Source organism: Cetorhinus maximus, chromosome 9, assembly GCF_964194155.1.
Source record: "Cetorhinus maximus chromosome 9, sCetMax3.hap1.1, whole genome shotgun sequence".
Lineage (NCBI taxonomy): Eukaryota > Metazoa > Chordata > Chondrichthyes > Lamniformes > Cetorhinidae > Cetorhinus > Cetorhinus maximus.
In genome coordinates, this window is record NC_135887.1 from 46,854,613 (window position 1) to 46,875,511 (window position 20,899).

The 20,899-nt window shown below is 39.6% G+C and overlaps 1 protein-coding gene and 1 non-coding gene across 7 annotated transcripts in view; one reads left to right on the forward strand and one right to left on the reverse strand.

The window, feature by feature from the left end:
* Positions 1 to 20,899, reverse strand: part of LOC144684620 (rab effector Noc2-like) — a 246,783-nt gene that overhangs the window by 213,046 nt on the left and 12,838 nt on the right. The window contains exon 1 of one of the 6 annotated variants that reach the window (XM_078548638.1): positions 16,013 to 16,025. The exons of 2 other annotated variants lie outside the window; for them this stretch is intronic. The gene's annotated coding sequence lies outside the window, so the exon portion shown is untranslated. Of the gene's footprint in view, positions 1 to 12,764; positions 12,910 to 15,850; positions 15,962 to 16,012; positions 16,026 to 20,899 lie in introns of those variants that run through there. 3 more of the 6 variants (XM_078548637.1, XM_078548635.1, XM_078548636.1) reach the window with 3 other exon arrangements.
* On the forward strand, positions 18,778 to 18,884 carry LOC144685169 (U6 spliceosomal RNA). The gene has a single exon (XR_013577668.1). It is a non-coding gene; the product is annotated as a U6 spliceosomal RNA (small nuclear RNA).

A 20,899-nucleotide genomic window follows, 5' to 3' on the forward strand; every position in this document is an offset into this window, starting at 1 on the left:
CCCAGAAATATCTCAGATAAAAGCAAAAAACTGCGGATGCTGGAAATCCAAAACAAAAACAAAAATACCTGGAAAAACTCAGCAGGTCTGGCAGCATCTGCGGAGAGGAACACAGTTAACGTTTTGAGTCCAAATGACCCTTCAACAGAACTAAGTAAAAATAGAAAAGAGGTGAAATATAAGCTGGTTTAGAGGGGGGGGGGTAGAGCTGGATAAAGGGCCAGTGATAGGTGGAGATAACCAAAAGATGTTACAGACAAAAGGATAAAGAGGTGTTGAAGGTGGTGATATTATCTGAGGAATGTGCTAATTAAGGGTAAAAAGCAGGACAAGCAAGGTGGACCAGGGTGTCCCGGGGGAACGATCCCTGCGGAATGCCGCCGGTGGGGGGGGTGAAGGGAAGATGTATTTGGTGGCACCCTGGTCCACTCCTCCATCACCCCCTACACCTCAACCCCCTCCCACGGCACCTTCCCATGCAACCGCAGAAGGTGCAACACCTGCCCCTTTACTTCTCCTCTCCTCACCGTCCAAGGGCCCAAACACTCCTTTCAAGTGAAGCAGCATTTCACTTGCACTTCCCTCAATTTAGTCTACTGCATTTGTTGCACCCAATGCGGTTTCCTCTACATTGGAGACCAAACGCAGACTGGGTGACCGCTTTGCAGAACACCTTCGGTCTGTCCGCAAGCATTACCCAGACCTCCCTGTCGCTTGCCATTTCAACACTCCACCCTGCTCTCATGCCCACATGTCCGTCCTTGGCTTGCTGCAATGTTCCAGTGAAGCTCAACGCAAACTGGAGGAACAGCACCTCATCTTCCGACTAGGCACTTTACAGCCTTCCGGACTGAATATTGAGTTCAACAATTTTAGATCACGAACTCTCTCCTTCATCCCCACCCCCTTTCCGATTCCCCCACCCCCACCCCCCCCACTTTTTTTCCCAATAATTTATATAGATTTTTCTTTTCCCACCTATTTCCATTATTTTTAAATGTATTTCCATCCATTGTTTTATCTCTACCTTTTAGCCTTTTTTGATTCCTTCACCCCACCCCTCCCCCACTAGGGCTATCTGTACCTTGCTTGTCCTGCTTTCTGCCCTTAATTAGCACATTCCTTTAGATAATATCACCACCACCAACACCTCTTTGTCCTTTTGTCTGTGACATCTTTTGGTTATCTCCACCTATCACTGGCCCTCTATCCAACTCTACCCACCCCCCCCAACTCTCTTAAACTAGCTTATATTTCACCTCTTTTCTATTTTTACTTAGTTCTGTTGAAGGGTCATTCGGACTCAAAACGTTAACTGTGCTCCTCTCCGCAGATGCTGCCAGACCTGCTGAGTTTTTCCAGGTATTTTTGTTTTTGTTTCAGAAGTATCTCAAGTCTCTGGAAAGTTCTTAATTGAATGGCCATGGTGGAATGTCTCCCTTGAAGGGACATACCCAGACAAAACCATTTGTGGAATTCACACCACCAATTGTTTGTGGACTTACCCAAAGCTCAAAATCTATGGACACCTAGACTCACTGTCTCTGAGCTCAAAACTTAAAAAGAGCTGTAGAGAAACCAAATAATAAGTAGGTGTGAATGGCCACCATCCATTTCCCATTGTGCAGCTATGGTTTTGAACTACAAATCATTCTGGGTAGACGACAGAAGTATTGATCACGTGGTCACCTGATCGAAACTGTCTTCAGATAACCAATCTTACTCCAAGCACCAGAGAGAAACCAGACATTCTGCAAACAACACAGCAAAAAACAGCAGGAGCAAAGGCAACAACATCAATGCCTTAAAACTGGAGCCTGCAACATTATAAGGTCTCCAAGCCACTTCCTTTTTAAGACTAGTGCAGAAAACTGACCTCCTAGTAATAAGACTGCAGCAACTCACTTCATGACCTGCTGAAAATCCACCTCTTCTAGGGAATCCTGCAATGACTTTAAAAATGATAAAAGCAAAATACTGTGGATGCAAATGTGGGATGAAAACATAAAATTCAGGTAAAACCCAGCAGGTTTGGCAGCATCTGTGGAGAGAGAAACAGAGTTAATGTTTCGAGTCCGTATGACTCTTCTTCAGAATTAAAACAGAGCTCTGAAGAGTCACATGGACTCGAAACATTGACTTTAAAAAAGAATTCAGTTATTGAATGCACCTAGCTACACTTCGAGTGGAAAAGAAACCCTTCTTCACCAGGCCTGCACCATGATGAGCCAATCATGTGATTTACAACTATTCCTTTGTTTTTAACTTGTAAAAGTACTGTACCTTTCCTCTAGAATGAGTGAGTGAGTGAGTGAGTGAGAGAGAGAGAGAACATGTTTGTGTGGGATGAGTGGCGAAGGAATGTTGTAGCGTTAGATTTTCGGAGTGAGTGTGTGAATATATAATCTTTTTACTCTTGTTTTTCTTGTTTTTGCATTCAGGTGGCTGCTGTTCATCATTCTGCCATTCATACCTCCTCTAGATGTCTTTTGTTTCTTTACTTGTCCCATTGCTACTGTCTTTGACCTTGCACCACCAAGATTTTGTCAATTAATCTCTCCTGTTCTCCATATCATAGACATTCTCCCTCTTGTTCTTTTCCTATCTTCCCCCCTTTCACTTACATAAAACCCATTACATTTCTAACCTTTCCCAATGCTGCTGAAAAATGATCGACCTGAAACTTTAACTCTGTTTCTCTTTGTACAGATGCTGTCTGACCTGCTGAGTATTTCCAGCTTCCGCAATCGTTAGCTTTTGTAGAAAAATATAAAGTAGCCAAACCAGTTCTATTTAGGATTTTTTCAACAGACATTGGTTGAAAAGCGACTTTGTACAGATCTAGCTATTAGACTAGAAAACATAGATCTAGCTATTAGACTAGAAAACAAACAAAGTCATATTTCTACAAAATTAAACCTATAACCATTACATATTTTGACAACTCAGTGCTAATGACAAAAGTGCGCCAACTTTCATGGCATAAGTGTGCCTGCAGCAAGAACTCCATCATCAAAACCACCTACTGCTATCTCCTGTCTCTGCCCCTCCTTTACCTGTTGCTGAAACCCTCATCTATGCCTTTGTTATCTCTAAACTTGACAAATCCAATGCTTTACTGGCCAGCCTAACATCTTTCACCCTGCATAAACTTCAGTTCCTGTGTCCTAATGTGCACCAAGTCCCATTGATACATCACACTGCATGTGCTCACTGACCCACATTCACTGCTGATCCAGTCATGCCTCAAATGTAAAAGCTGTTTTCAAATCTCTCTATGGCCTCACCCCTCCCTAACTCTGTATCTTCTTCCGGGTTAAATAAATCTCTGCATTCCTAATACAAACGTATCCCAATTCTGGCCTCTTTGATTTTAATTGTCTCCCCATTGGCAGCCATACCTTCAGCTGCCTGGGTGCTATGCTCTGGAATGCTCTCCGTAAACCTCTCTGCTTCTTGAACTCTCTTTCTTCCTTTAAGGCGCTCCTTAAATCTACCTCTTTCTGTGCTAATATTTCCTGATGTGGTTCAGTGTCAAATTTTGTTCGGCAACACTCTTTTGAAGTGCCTCGAGATGTTTTACTAAGTTAAAAGCACATGGCTGTTGCATCATTTAGCTTATTATTAAGCTCCAAGGTAAACCAGGTCTGGGGAAGATCCTGTTTATTGGAAAATCATGGTTATTGGAGGCATGCTAGTGGTATATTGCAGCGTTGGAGAGGTGGGATGGGAAAGTGTTTGAACTGACCCGAGCTCCAGGAACAGACTGAGGTTTGCTGAGCATTTCCCCAATTATCCTTGGGAGAGTGTGAGGGTGTTGGAGAAAGGGACAATGCCACAAACCTGCTGCGGACACACCTCACAGGTTCCACCTCCCCATCCCATTTCCAGCCCTACCATATTTCTCATGATTTGCCCTGATTGAACACATTGAACGATAGCTACCTACTAGCTCGCATGGTCCAGAATTCAATTTGGAGGATGGAGAGATAATTCTTTGGAAAAGGGTCGCTCTCAAGTGCTTTTCTGCACAGGCCTCAGCAATAGCTGACTTCAAACTTTCCTTTACAAGTAGCTCTGCAGCTGCCTCTTCCTCCTGACCTACTAGGTCCAATACCTATACAAGTCTTTCCCCACCATCTGACACAATACCTTGGTGGAAGCCAGGGAGCCATCCTCACCACTCACATGAAAATAGCCTCCGACCCTGAAATTCAACCAGGGTTAGGGCGCACCCGAGTTTTAGGTAGAAATCCATTCCACAGGAGACATTCCCAATTAGGAAATCCTAATCAATTATTTATTTACAGAAATGTTTTACCTAAGGTAATTTGCATATCCATTTATGTTCAATGACAACATGAGAGAAACTCTTACATACCAAGTGGTTACGATCTGGAATGCACTGCCTGACAGTGTGGTGGAGGCAGACTCAATTGTGGCTTTCAATAGAGAATTCAACAAGCAGCCGAAGAGAAAAGAATTGCAGGGCTACTTCAAATAGGGCAGGGGAGTGGGACTAGCTGGATTGCTCTTGCTGAGAGCTGGCACAGACACAATGGGTCAAATAGCCTCCTTCTGTGCTTAACCATTCTATGATTCTATGAATTTGCATTATGATAACCTCAACAGATTGAGTACTGTGATCTTTCATCCTTCGACTTAGCTGCCACAATTTCATTGACCATTTCTGTATGGAATGAATACCTTTTTCAGACCTAAAATTTTCTTTCATCTGACCCAAAAACTATTGGTTCTTACAATTTCAATGACACTTGCATAAGTGAGCATTCACTATGAGAGCCTAAACAGCATGCTCAATAGGCTACTCTTCCATATTTTGATGTGATTCTCATCAAATGTCCTTTCCTACAAGGGTCATTGAAGAACAATATGGGTTTGGTGCCCTGAATGAATTTCTACTCTCTAGCTCAAAGATGCTAATTGTAGCATTCCAAAGATCAAATTTTCTACTCTATATCCACTGTTGGATGAGCAGAAATTTCCCCCAAATAAATATTGCAAAGACTGAAGTAATTGTCCTTGGTTCCGCTACAAACTTTATCTCTCTACCTGGCAACTCTGAGGCTGAACCAGGCTGTTTGCTATCTTGATGCCATATTTGACCCCAAGATGAGTTTCCAACTACATATCTGTCCCATCACTAAGACCGTCTATTTTCACCTCTGTACCATCGCCTATCTCCACCCCAGCCTCAGCTCATCTGCTGCTGAAACTCTCATCTATGCCTTTGTTACCTCTAGATTGACTATTCTAATACACTCCTTACCAGCCTGCTGCATTCTACCCTCCATAAACTTGAGACCATTCAAACCTCGGCATGAGTAAAGACATGGGCAGTAAAGTTCTGTTCGCCCATCAAGCCATATGCTCATTGACCTACATTGGCTCCCAATAAAGCAACACCTCTGTTTGAAAATTCTCATTCTTGTTTTCATGTCCCTGCAGTTGCCTCCCTATCTCTGTAATCACCTCCAGCCCCACAAACCTCTGAAATTCAGAACATATCTTATTCTGGCCTCTTGAACACTCCTGATTTTAATCACTCCACTATTAGTTGACATGCTTTCGGTTGCCTAGGCCACAAGCTCCGAATTTCCTCCGTAAACCTCTACACCTCTCTTTCTGTCTTCAAGACTCTCCTTAAAACTTACCACTTCAGCCAAGCCTTCGGCCCGGTGTCCTAATATCACCTTACATAACTCGGCATTCAATTTGCTTCATAACGCTCCCATGAAACACTTTGGGATGCGTTGTTCCTTAAAAGGTGCTATATAAATACATGCTGTATGGTTTAGTAATATGCCGCTTTGTGCCTTCACCCACTAAGCCAACGTGGGAAGCTATGAAACTTATTTTTCCAAGTTCATTGGCAGTAATGAAATCTGTTTCCGTGCCATTCATGATTAATCCCACCACAAAAGACTTTGTTTGTCCAATTAGATAAAATATTCTGGCTGCCTTAATTCAAAACTCTGGGTATTGGGAGTTTATGTGGTAAAGGTTGTGTGCAGTTGAAAGAGAAAATAAAATATTTTTAAATCAGGTCCTTAAGATAAAGTCATCAGACTAAAACTGCAACCTTTTAGTGACTATATTAATCTTCCATGAAAATGCACAAATTATTTCAGTACAAAATCGCATTGCCATTGATGTGTTTTGTTACATGTGAATCATGAAAGCATGCAGCTCTTTTACGTCGTTCCTTTCCCTGCTCTTCTGATGAGGTCAGTGCCTTTAAAAATGCTTGTGACTTATTTTCAATGATCAGGTAAAATTAGAAATTAGTCATTCCCCCAAGGACTTAAAAATTGGAAACAGCAATACATTAAGAGCATCTACTTGTCAGATTCTATTAGCTCTAGTTAACTCATTCATGCACAAATATGAAGTCCTGTAATGTAAGGAACATAATTTTTTTAAAATGAAAATGCTACCAGCAACTGAAAAGTGATAACGTTGTTTAATGTTTTAGGTATAAATTATTTGGCAGAATTCTGATGGAGAGGAACAGAGTTTCCTGACGACAGGTACACAATGGCAATGATTTTAACGGCAGAAACAAAAACATTGCAAATGCTAAAAAATTAATGTTTTCACCATTTGCAGTTTTTTTCTTTGTACCAATGACGTTAGATGATTTACAACTAGCACTGAAAAACTCTCTCAGCTGAATAGCTGTACATTCTCAGCTATATCAATACCTTGCAGATTTTCATAATTGTTTAATAATCCAGCAACTTTACTTCAAGAATTAAGCCTCAACTGCAAGCCTGTTACAATTCTTACAGTCACGTTTTGACGTGGAAAGAACGCATAGTGACTTGTCAATCTTACAGGTTAGGCTACCTAGCTGGTTATGACATTTGTGGTCCCTTCCTTCCCTTCCATCCTGCCGTCCCAAAAATAATTTTGAGTTATACTAGCAATTACACACTGATACTGGGCTATGGACTTTGCCATCCAACACTCTCAGGCAAGGAACAGCAAGAACAAAGATAAAAAATAAAGTTCCTTCTACACTGCCTCAATGGTATACCTTAATCCAACCTCATAAAACAACCAAAAGGCCACCATATAATTTTTCTAATTTTCCACACTACCCTATAATGCTTAATGTGACTGAAAATGTATGTTGAGATGATTATGATATCCCAGTATTAGCTATAGTCTTGAATTGTGATACAAATTGTTTCTGCATAAATACATTAATGTATACCTTTTTTTTTTGTTTTTAGTATCTTGGCGGGGTGGGGGGGGGTAAGAGAGAGAATTGCTTTTCAATTTTATTGCATACCCGAGTAAGATTGGCAATCTAGAGACAATTGGCATTCAATTATACCCTGTATACTCACTTCCTCTCCTGCATGCTGAAATATTGTTTAACATCACTGTTTTTCAAGCTACAATATAATCCCTTTTTAAAAAAAAATGACCTCTACTTCAATTACGGTTACAAATTCTAATCACCAAAAATAAAATATTAACACTGTAAGCCAACATTTATTTTAAAGCATTTTCTACACAGTGACATGATGACTACTCTTTTCAACCCTCAAAAGGACCATCAACTTCTGTTTTGCTCACAGTTACACCAACAGTGAAGGAAATGTAGAATGTCATCGTCATAAGTGCATAAAAATAAGCCTTGAGCCATAGTTCAAATGAAATAATATTTTTGAATTGTTTTTTCTAAGAAACTGCATCACATGTGTAAGATTGTTTTACACAACTATTTGACTATCACTTTTATCGCTCAAGGTCCTTCAACTGTACCAGGCGACATTATGGCACTAACTGATAGCATATCACATATAAGTAGACCATATGTAATACACTACAGACCCACAAGAATATAAATGCAATTGGCTCCTCATTCTAAGCAAGACTTTTAGCTTGGTCTTCATCCTTGTGCTCGCCACAGAATTTCTTCTGCTAACTGTGTGCAGTTTCTTTTTACTTGGCAGTATTTAGGAGAAAAGGTAGCATTGAACTAGATCATCATTATCACTGGTTTCAAAATAATTTTCAATATTATTTGTTGGTTAACTTTTCATTTTATTTTCCAGTGACATTACCACTAAACTATCATCTCCCCTGGAAGTTCCAGGATCTTGACCGAGCAACAGTGAAACAATGGCAGTATATTTCAAAGTCTGAATGGCGTTTGGCTTGGAGGGGAGTTTGCAGATGGTGGTGTTGCCGTGTGCCTGCTGCTCTTGTCATCCCAGGTGATAGAGGATAGAGAGTTTGGGAAGTGATCTTTTTTCCTACGCATTCCAACCCAGCTTTTGGAGGATCTGACCTCAGAGTCTGAAGTTTCATAATGCAAACAAGAGCTTCCTTGTTTATCAGGAAACACAGACATGTTTATTATTATAGCATGAAGATCTGTGGGTGCATTAAATGGCCAGAGAATTTTGACTAATCCCTTCATCAGGCTATTAATAAAATTCCATAATTACTTTCCACTGAAGAACGTGGAGTGTATTTGGAACAGCTGTGTATCCTTCAATGCTGAGCCATCCAGATGTTAAACACTGGTTCCATAGTAAAATGATTGCATGCCTCCTACTTTAGTTTCTTAGCAGAGCATGGCACAGGACTAAGGAATGGGACAGAGTGAGCAAATTACCTACAGTTAAGATATTGATGGGAAAGCTGCCAAATAATCTACAATTATGAAGATACTCTCTTGTGATAACAATAATGAATGATACAAATGCCTATATCTCAAGACCCATATGGCAGGATATGAAAATTATATAATTACAACATTGAGTTCAGGGTACATGACTGCTCAGATTAAATTGCACAGATGGTCAATATGATATCTTATTCTGTGGATCATACCAGTTATCTTCCTGCTTCCACAGCAATGGCTGATCAACATTAGGCCAGCTTGATCAGTTAAAGAGGTGCTTTAGCATCATATTTGCCCTAATTACATCTGTATCTCTAGACAAAGTAAACTTTGCTCTTATGTAATTACAAAACTCCAAACACTGTTGACAGAAGTTATCCCTGCCTGTTAACCTCAAGATGCCCATGGACCAATCACATTTAGCAATATTCTTCAGGCTGTTGTAGGTCATCTCCTCATTAACAGAACAAACAGAAGTCTGTCCCTGCACGTTTACAATGCTGCCAATTTGTAGAACAGCAGGCTGCAGGAAAATAAGCCAGGAAGGCTTTTCATGTTTCAGGTGGGCTGGAACACAAAGCCTGTCTTTCTATGATTGCCAGCTAGACATCCTCACATCTTCCATCCCCACATCCATCTCCACACAACGACAAATAACAGCTCCTTATTAATCGGTGGCACCAAGCCAAAAAAAAACAAACAAGGTGGGAGGAGGTGACTTTGGACTGATGGTTCCCAAAGCTTTCCACCTCCGGGGTCCTCCTCACCTCATGTCTGAGTTCATGCTAGGCTAATTGATAGAGGTTGGTTGCCATGTTTAATCAATTAGCTGTGGCTCAGTTCATAGCACCCTCACCTTTGAATCAGAGGGTTGTGGGTTCACGTCCCACTCCCGGAAACCAAGAACTGTGATTGTACTTGAAAAGAGTTGCAATCTGTGACTGTTGATAACTCGAAAGAGTATCATTGTATCATACAAGTTGCAGGATGTTAGAAGACAAATTGATGGACATAGAGACATTGGTCTTTCTTTATCTAACAATTCCTATGTTCTGTACACAAATGCACGTAGCGTAAGAAACAAAACAAGTTAGAAACATAAATACAGCTTAAAGGATATCATGTAGTAGCTATGACAGAGACCTGGCTACAAGCTGGGCCTGATTGGGAACTAAATATTACTGGCTATTGGCAATAGAAAATAGAGATTTCAATAAGGGTGACCAAGTAAGTAAATAAAGTGCCTAAAATGATTGTGGGAAAAAAACTTGCAAGGCATATCAAGTTAAAAGCAAGCTTATCATAATAAATAGATTTTGTTGTGTTTTTTGAATAATTTTAAGCATTGGATGCTTTGAAATGCTTAAACTGCTGGGACAAAGAAAACAAATTCATTGATTTCTGAGGTTTGCCTGAATTATTGTGAAGTTAACTTTACTTCTCCACGCGATTCATGGACATCAACATTTCAAAGTTTCAAGATAGAGTAAGCGCATTTCACAACTCAATGTACAAATATGTGAGAAATATTTATTTGGGACTTTGTAAAGTGATAGCAGAAAGATTGAAAGAAAGAAAGAGTCCTTTTTAGTTTAAAAATACAGGAGTTAACTCAAATTACCCTTCAATTTTTTTTTTTACCCCCAATAAGGTGTTGAAAGAAATGTGGAAGATCCAGTATGCAACAAAGTAGTGGCACTTTTATATTGCATACTTAGGGCTGGGAATGTCAATTATGGTATGGTACTAAGCCCTACAAAGCAGGATGATCCCAGGTCCTAGCCCTGATCAGTGCCCAGTTCACTGATCAGGGAGGTGGCAGTAGGGATATATTTAGTTACAGTGTTTCCTGGAGGAAGGAGGAAAAGTGAGACTGTTTCTGCCTGATCTGCATCCATTGACCATTGTTGAAAAGAGCCACTGTGAATTAGCAGGTGAGCACTGACTCAGGGGTCTGTTGCTGCCCATAGACCAAAGGTTTTATAACACTCACTGTCCAAGCTCATATGAAGAATGGCAATCTGGGGAGGTGCTTGGAGGGATGTTTTCAACAACAGCCACTTGTTCTTCTGTAGCACACCTGATATAGAAAAACACCTCAAGGCACTCCAGAGGTATAGATCAGAAATAAGTGTGCGCAGAGCTGAAGGAGGAGATATCAGAAAGGCTGTCAAAAAACTTGGTCAAAATTATGGGATTTAAGAAGGATCTGAAAAAGCCATTGAAAGTGGAGAAACAGAAGGGTTTAGGTAGGGAATTCCAAAGCTAGATGGCTGAAGGCATGACCACCAATGTGGTGGTGGGGGGTGGGGGGGTAAAGAGGTGTTAGTGCACAAAAGGTTTGGAGGATGTGCAAGACATCAGAGTCAGAGACAAGGGGAAAAAATTAATGGGGAACATTTTGCATGGAATGCGAATTGGTCCAATAAATTAACAGCATGGGAGATTAATACTAAGCATACTATCAATTCCATAATGTTCTTAAAAGTGCAAAATTGATATTTTAAAAGGTGATTTCTCTTACCGATTAATGAACTCGCAGTTGGCTTTTTCACCTCTCCTGTCTGTCTATTGAAATTCTCAGAAAAATGGGGAATTGTGCACATACTTTTCAGAAAACATTTGACCAATTTAACATGCTGGTAACAAAATATCCATTACAACGGCTTACTGGAGCCAGAATAGACAATAGTGAGAACAGAGCAGGCACAATCAGAACATCTCCTTGGAAACTATAATTGGGAGCTAGAAGTGGATAGCAAAGCAGGTTGGGAGAAAGTGGAGAGCAGAGCTTACAATACTAGTATTGGAGAAACCAGCTTTTACAATTTTCAAAAATACTTATTAATAGGCTTCTATTAGAAGAGTGTGCAGAATCCCTGATAAATGCTAGTGACATTATCACTACAACATCAAAAGAGGGCTGATTAATCTCCATGTCCTTTTATAGTAAAAAGGAAAAGTAACAGTTCACGTTTTGATTGCTTTTAGTGCAGTCTACAGGAAACTGGTATACACAAGTGAGGATTTTTAACTTAAAATCAAGCTTGGCGCTGAAAGAATTAATTAAAACAGTATGAACAATTTATGTTGGTTGTCAGTTCTACATATACATTGAGGTTAAAAATATATTGAATCTATAGTTGTTTAAGATTCATTAAGTTTAATTCTATAATGTGCATTCTTGTGCTCAGTCAAAGCTTGCTTATAAAATATCTACATCACTTCTGCTTTCTCAGCATTTCAAAAACAATTTAAAGATGTCCATAATGCAATAACTAATATCTTGAAGTAAACAATGCAGGAGAGATTTAAGATTAATATGTATGTATGTACAGGAAAAAAGGAAAATAGGTGTATATAGCAACTTTCCCCTTTTCCTCTGAACTCAACCCACCCCTAGTAATATGACAAAACTATATTTATACCACAAATATAACATTTTTTTTAATTTTAATCCTTGGGTGGAAAATACCAGTGTATGAGAACCCAGCTACACATGGTTACTTATAAAATATTTGTGGCACACCTTACTCAATGCATTAATTTAAAACTTGCATCCTGCAACTGAAGCTCATGTGTGCCTCCTTGTATGTTAATTCAGTTCAACTGGAGTCAATTGATAATGTGGAGCTTGAAAAAATATCAAATGTGTTATATGCTTGCTGATCTAACCTCATTAACATTTCCTGTAAAGTACTTCATAATCCTCAATGCTAAACTGCTTGGTTCCACACGCAATTGCATGTGCCCAGAGTATATTTGCAAGTTATATTTCTCCTTCTTTCTGAAAATATTTACCTCTTCAGTAATAATCTCCATGACAGTCTGTTGAAGACAGATAAAAATGACATGTTGATAAATTAAATATAAACAGAAAATGCTGGAAATATTCTGTTTTTGTTTCATTTTTATTTCGGGTTTCTAGCATCCGTAGTATTTTGCTGTTGTATGCTGACAGGTGATTCAATATGGAACATTTCTGCAAAATGTATCTTAGAGTGAATTATAGAATAATAGTTACCACATTTCCCTCAATTATAAATATTCAAATTCTAAATTGTAAAATTGCAAACTTCTGCCATTGACACAAACTCACCTCCATCAACAATTGAAATGATCCTTGCAGCAGCTCCTATTAGTCACAGCTCGTGTGGATCAACAATTGTGCCAGCAAGGTAAGGGAGTCAGAATTAGGTGTTAGCCCTGGCAATTGGCTCATGGGCACCAGTCTCCCAAAATCTGATCTAAAGAAGTGCTGATATAAAAACAGCTTTACTTTTAACTACTCCAATCAAGGAGAGGTTCTGCAATATATAAATGTTGATTGGTTAGCATTTGTCAAGATAGCCTGCCGTTTCGGAAAACAAGGTCCCATTATGTGTCATTTCTAACATTCATGCATAATAACACATTATGTGACAGTTATAAGTGAACCTGAGTCACTGTTAAACCCTGGCACAGAGCTTCACAGTGGAACTGGATCATACACAATAGTATGCTACATTTCAACTGCTTTATTACCCAGTTTGTATAACACATTTATGTTGAATACTCTAACTTTATCACAGCATTTAGCCAGTCAAGCTTCTCATTTTAAATTGATTATTAAAAAGTGTCATAATTTGTTTTCATGTAACAGATTTTTTAAAAAATCATTTAACAGAACAGGCAAGTAGCTGATGCAAGCCAAACAACAGGTACTTAAGAGATTTGTATTAGCTTGGCTCAGTTGATAGCATTCTTGTCTCGGGGTCAGAATGTTGTATTTTGAAGGAGAACTACAGACTTGAGAATAAGCTCGAGGCTGACATGTCAGTACAGCTGGGAGAACTGTGTTGTTAGAGGTTCCAGATTTCAATGAGCCCCAAAAGACACTGATCGCTATGGGAAAAAAGATCCCAACACATTATTCAAAGAGCAAGGGCAACTCAATGCTCAGGGTCAACAACACCATTAGCAACAAATCATGTGATTCTATCATTTGACTGTCCCTTCTAGGGCCTTGCTGTGCCAAATTAATTGCTATGTTTACTCTTCTAATAGTAGCTAAACTTTAAAAGTAACCAACTAATTAAAAAGTACTTTGGGATATCCTGAACATATGATAAAGTGCTCTATGAATGCAAGTTCTTTATGCTCCATATATTCTGTGGAGAGATTAAACTTTTCCTCAGCCACGAAGAACCGCACAAGAATATGTTCTAAAATAAGCAGGCCCCCGTGCCATTGCTGATTAGTAGTCTCCTCACTGGAGTTACTGCAATGTTTAACAAAATTAGCCTATTCCTTTAAATAGGCAAATCTAAGTAATTGTAGTTGCTGGTAAATTTCCCAAGTTAACTGAACGCTTATAAATTGCCTGCAAATTTCAAGTTACAGATCATAAACTAGTTTTCATATTTTCCTAAATAAGGATAGTTTTACATCTATTATGTGACAGATAATAAGAGGCACGAGATTTTAAATACATGAGTTCCTACACATTAGATATGCCGCCTTGCTCACTGGGTCAGATAATTCTCTAGTTCAAAATAACAAGGTGTTATATCATACAATCTCAAAGTGTTATCAAGACCACTGATTTATGGCAACCAAATAAATCTAATTCTATTTTATTAAAAGACATTTTACTAGTGTTTTGGTCATTGAATTCTGTGATTGTATGATTTATCATTTAAAGCATGAATGAGTAGTCTAACTATTCTGTTTCTGTACTTATGCATTTAAATATTATCTTAACATTTTTAAAGCTCCACACAAAGGCAGACAATGGCTAGGTGGGCAGAATTTAACAGGAGTGGGTAGGTGAGGCTGTGGATTTTAGAGCAGTTATGGGATTGTTGAGGTTTTAGTTGCATTGAAGGTGCATCTTGCACATTTTTTACTTGACTAGCTTTCTGCTCTAACACCAATAAAATTACTGAACACCATGCAATAGCAACAGAATTTGACCTATTCTGTCACCATAAATTAGTGACTCTCATAATACAATAAATTGTTTTTTACTCAAATCTGGGAGAGGATTCCATGGTCTAACAGAATGGGGGCAATGCATACCAGGGTGCTGAAACATAGTGTTGGGAATAAAGGGAAGCAGGGAGAAATCTGGCACCTTTTGGGCAAGGACAAAATCATGTAACAAAATGTTTCCCCGCCTGCTCATCTGTTAGCATGCTAGGGCCAAGTAGTTTCCAGCTTCTGGCCAATCAGCTCAAGAAAGGAATAGAGAAGAATGTGAATTGGAAGAGTGTTTAGATTGGAGGTCAGGGTGCAGGAAGAAAGAGAGCCAGACAAGCAATCTGGCAACTCAGTAGCAGTAGAGGAGTGATTAGTTCTGATCAGGCTAAAAGAAAGTGGACAATTTATGGCGAATAATTGGTTTAAGCTGCTGTTTGAAAACAAACAAAGGCCTTGATAAAAGGAAAAAAGGTTTTCTTGAGCTTGCATGAAAATATAGTATTTATGTTTTTAAATTTAAAAAAAGAGGACCAAGTCTTCTACTAGATTTACACATGGGCCTGGCTACTCTGGGGCCTTCAGGGGCATCCTGTTGACACCAATAAAAAGGTTCTGATGAAGAATCATCATGGGATAGGCGGGAGGTTTCAAGCCATGATCTTATCGAATGGCGGAGCAAGCTTGAAGGGCCGAGGGGCCTACTCCTGCTCCTAGTTTGTATGACCCGAAACGTCAACTGTTTCTCGCTACAGATACTGTCTGACCTGCTGAGTGTTTCCAGAATTTTCTGTTATTATTACCAATGAACACTTAGTGTAACTGATCCAGATAGTCTCAAATCTGGAAGTCTCAGATCCACAGTAGAAAACTACCCTTAAGTGGGTATGCTGAAAAGAATGTCATTTGTTTATGGACATATAGAAACTCTGTCTTTGAAAGGTAAACTAACCCTTGTTTACACTGGAATAGTCAATCCAGTCAAGCTAGAATTCCACCATCTAGAAGTTTATTCATTGGGTCACCTAGCCCCCTACTGGAACTAATGTACATTATGTAAAATATTAATGTACACATACGCATGTAACCTATTCAAATCCAGCTAAAATGGACATTTGAAGGCCTGATACTGAAGTTAGATCTCAATAAATTGCACTACACCCTGCTTCAAAAATATATGTGCAACACACATCAGCTTATGAAGACAAAAACAGAAATTATATTTACACAGAGTGATACAAGTCCATTACATTATGGAACAAGCCACAATAGATACTTTGCAATGTGTGATTTTAGTTCCTTCAAAACATATAGGAACACCACAATTACTCACTAAAGATTACACGTCTAAAAGGGAAAAGAGTACAAGAGCGCAAATACATGACCTACAAGTTCCTCCACATTCCAGGCATTTGAACAAAAGGAGTGATACTATATGGCAATTTGTCAAGCAGCATACAGCTGTGCGAAAAATGCCACACCAACTGCATTTTTATAGCACCAGGTTTCAGAGATTAGACTCTTAAGAGGAACTGTGGAATACTGAAGGAGCAATTAAAGTTTAGCTCATCAGGGCACCAAACTTTCTGGCACACTTCTATGCTATTCCTTTTACACAAGGTTATACAAAAGTTAATACAATTCTGCATCCACCATTCTCTCCATCCTCTTCTGAAAAAACACTAATAAATCCAATGGGGAATTCAGGAGGAAATGATTTATTTGGGAAAGTGGTTAGAATGGGGAACTCGGTACCGCAAAGAGTAACTGAGACAAGTACCATAGATGCATTGTAAGGAGAACCAGAGAACCTTCTATTCCTTTCACCCTTCTGTTTATTTGAAGAAGGATAGAAGGAGGCTTGTGTGGAGCATAAATCCCAGCACTAATCAATTGGGCTGTACAACCCATTTTTGTGCTGTAAATTCTATATAACTATTATTCTTACTACCAAAATGAATAATCTCTACATTATATTTCTGCCACCTTGTTGCCCAATCACTTAACCTGTTTATATCTCTTTGCAGTCCTCCTCACAGCTTATATTCTCGCCGAGCTTTGTACCATGAGCAAATTTGGATACATTGGCCCCAAACCTTCTGGTCTCTGGATCATCAGAGATCAGACATATGTCTGAGATGCGCGTCTGAACCCTATGGAAGTCCTGACACGATGACCTACAAGGGAATTGCCCGGGAAGCTTCAACTTCCGATGGACAATTCCCCTTCACCCGGGACCCTTCGCAAATGTCTCCGACTCAGAGTTAAAGTCAGAGACTTGGGGCAGTTGCACAGTACTTATCTGGGTAGTTGCCCAGGAAACGTTAGACAAATTAAAACCTAGTCTAACACCTGGCTAACTCAAGAACTGGTCCCAAAATCAGTCACACTGACCACCCGACTATCCCCCTGACCAATCTGCCACCTCATCCAGCTGCCTCACCCAACTTACCCATTCGCTCATTCATCCACTCACCCATTCAGCCATTCACTAACATTCAAACTGGACCTTCAAAATTACCATGTGGCAGCTAGTGTTGTAAAAAGGGAATGTGTCCTGTCTTCCCCTGACTCTCTTCTGCTGCAGAGCTCTCCAAGGGACACTGCCCTCAGCATTTCTGAGAAAGCCATGCTCAGAAGGGCCCAGAAGAAATGCGGAGCAGCGTCGAGTTAGAGCAGAAATCCGACGATGACTGCCGCTCCTCAGAAGATCTGGGCTATTATTCTTGGTCTCTTTTTCTAAGTTATTAATACAGATTGTAAACAACTGAGGCCCCAACACTAATCCTTGCAGCACCCACCTAGTTACAGATTGCCAACTTGAAAATGCCCCTTTGTCCCTACTCTTTGCTTCCTGTCTGGTAACCAATCTTCCAGCCATGCTAATATATTACCCCCCCAAGTCCATGAGCCCTTATCTTGTGTATTGACCTTTTGCGCGGCACCTTATCAAATGCCTTTTGGAATACTACATCCATTGGCTCTCCTTTATTGACCTTACCAGTAACGATCTCAAAAAAATAATAAAATTTGTCAAATTTATAAAACCATGCTGACTTTGTCTGATCACACTATGATTCTTTTAACTGTATTGTCCTTAACAATAGATTGCAGCATTTTCCTGAAGACTGATGTTAGACTAACTAGTTTGTAATTGCCCATTTTGTTTCTCTCTCCTTTGTTGAGTAGCTGTGTTACATTTGTTAACTTCCAAACCTCAGGGACCATTCTAGAATCTAGAGAATTTTTGCAAAATCATAACCAGTGCATCCACTATCTCTGCAACTACATCTTTTAGAACCCATGATGTAGGACGAGGACCTGCAAATTTGTCGGCTTTTAGTCCCCCCAAGTGTCTCTAATAATTTTTCTCTGCTGATATTAAATTATCTCAAGTGCCTCACTGAGAAAACAGGCACAAATCATATAAGTTCAACATTTCTGCCATTTTCACATTCTCCATGATAATTTCTCCTGTCTTTACCACTAAGAGACCAATGTTTATTTCAGCTGCTCTCCACTTATTTTATATACTTGTAAAAGGTCTTACAATCCATTTTTTACATTACTGGCTAGTTTACTGCCATTCTATTCTTTCCCTTAACAACATTTTTGTCATCCTTTGCTGGTTTCTAAAACCCTCCCAACCTTCAGGCTTACAACTATTCTTCGCAACAATATAAGGCTCTTCTTTTAACTCAATATGATCTGTAACCTCCCTAGTAAGCCACAAATGGATCTTCCTCAATGAGTTTTTGTTTTCTAATGGAACGTATTTTTGTTGCACTTTTTGAATCATTTCTTTAAATGTTTTCCAATGTTTCTTTACCGCCATGCCTTTTAGTTTATTTACCCAATCAACCTTAGCTAACTCTCCTCTCATACCTGACATAACTGGCTTTGTTTCAGTTTAAAATTCTTATTTTGGACTCCAATATGTCAACTCTAAAATGTCTCAAGATGCTTCACAGCAGATTTAAGAAACAAAATGTAACACCGATCCACAAAAGGAGATATGAGGTTAGAGGACCAAAAGCTCTGTTAAAGAGGTAGGTGTTAAGGAGTGTTTTCAATGAGGAAAGTGAGATAGAGAGACATTGGGAGCCAAGGTAATTGAAGGCATGGTGACCAATGGAGATATCAAAATCTGGAATGTGCTCGCTTTGGCAGCACATATACTAAAATTGGAACGATACAGAGAAGATTAGCATGGCCCCTGCGCAAGGATGACACGCAAATTCGTGAAGCGTTCCATATCTTAGACTTTCAAAACATTTCAAAATCTGGAATGCTAAGGGGCCAGAATTAGAGGATTGTAGATATCTGGGAGGGTTGGGGAATGGAGGAGATTACAGAGTTAGGGAGGGGCTAGGCCACTTAGGAATCTGAAAACAAGGATAAAAATTTTAAAATCAAGATGTTGCTTGACCAGGAGCCAATTTAGGTCACAAGCACAGGGGTAATAGGGTACTGTGATATGATGCGAGTTAAGACACTGGCAGCAGAGTTTTGGATGGCCTCAAGTTTACAAAGGGTAGAATGTGGGAGACCAGCCTAGCGTGTTGGAATAGTCATGTCTAGAGGTAACAAAGGCATGAATAAGGGTTTCAGCAGCTGATAAATTAAGACACGGGCAAAGTTGGGTGATATTACGGAGGTCTTAGTGAATGGCACAAATATGAAGTCAGAAGCTTATCTCGGAGTTTAACGTGACACCAAGGTTGCAAACAGACTGGTTTAGCCTTAGACTGTGGCCAGGGAAAAGGATGGAGCCAGTAGCTAGGGAACAGAGTTTAGAGTTGGGGGCCAAAAACGATTTCTTTAGTCCTCCCAATATTTAATTGGAGGAAATTTCTGCTCAGCCAGTATTGGATGCCGGAAAAGCAGCCTGATAGTTTAGCAATGGTGCAGAAGTCAAGAGAGGTAGTAGTGAGGTCAAGCTGGGTGTCAGCAGCGTACATATGAAAACTAACGTAATGCTTTAGGATGATGTTAGTGAGGGGCAGCATGTGGATGAGAAATAAGAGGGAGCCAAGGGTAGATCTTTGGGAGACACCAAGGAAAAAAGCAGGAGCAGAGGACAAGCTGTTGCGTTGAATCTCTGGCTATAATCAGATAGGTAAGAATAGAACCAGATGAGAAAGATCACCCAAGTGGACGGAAGTAGAGACGATTTAGAAGAGGATATGTGGTCAATGTTGCAGACACATCAAGAAGGATGAAGAAGTAAAGTTTATATTTGTCACAGTCACACAGGATATCATTTGTGACTTTAATAAAACTGTTTCAATACTGTCACAGGGATGGTAACCTAACTGGAGGGATTCAAACGTGGAGTTCTGGGAAAGATGGGAACAGAATTGGGAGGTGACAAGGCATTCAAGGACATCAATTACATTGACTTTGTTACAAGCTCAAATCATTTCTTGTTTAACACTCTGGTCAAAAAGGTATAACTATTGCCAAAGGGCCTTCAATCTATTTGCAATAGTGTTCTATGATCCTTGTTATTCGTAATCACCCATAACTATTCTACTTCTTAGTTTGCTGAGCCAAGATCCTTTCTTACTAGGTCGTTATGTCATCCTTTCCCATTAGTGATACTCCACCTCATTTTCCATTCTGCCTGTCTTTTTGAAATGCTGTGTACCCTGGAATATTTATTGCGTCAACCTTGGTCACCTTGTAACCATGTCTCTGGAATGACGATTAAATCTAAATCATTTATCCCTATTTCTGTTGCAAGCTCATCTTATTCCAACTGCTTCATGAGTTTAGGTAAACAGTATTTAATTTTATTCTTTTTAACCACTATTCTTTGCATGGACCATAGTCAACGATACACAATTGCCATTAAGCTCTCTTTTCTGGATTCTCCTACTTGTCTGACTCAGTCACACCCTCCTGTCCCTAACCAACACTAAAGTACTACTTAACTTAAGGGGTGTGATTGCCTCCCAGAAAAAAAATGTCCAGATGTCTTCCCCCACCCTGATGCTCTGCAATAACTGCAGCTCGAAGTTCAGCCCAAAACTCTGAGCTGCAGTACCTCAAGCTGCAGACACTTAGCACAGATATGGTTGTCCAGAATCTCAATGCTGCCGAGAAACTCCCACCACTGCAGTTACAGCACAGGGTATCTGTAGTTAAAAGAGTTCAACTGATTATTTTCTTTCTATAGATTAAAATAAACTAGATAAATGAAAGTAATGGTAAGTTACAGATTCTTAGATCTGAGATTGGCATGCCTCCCTAACTTGCTCCAAAAAACCTACC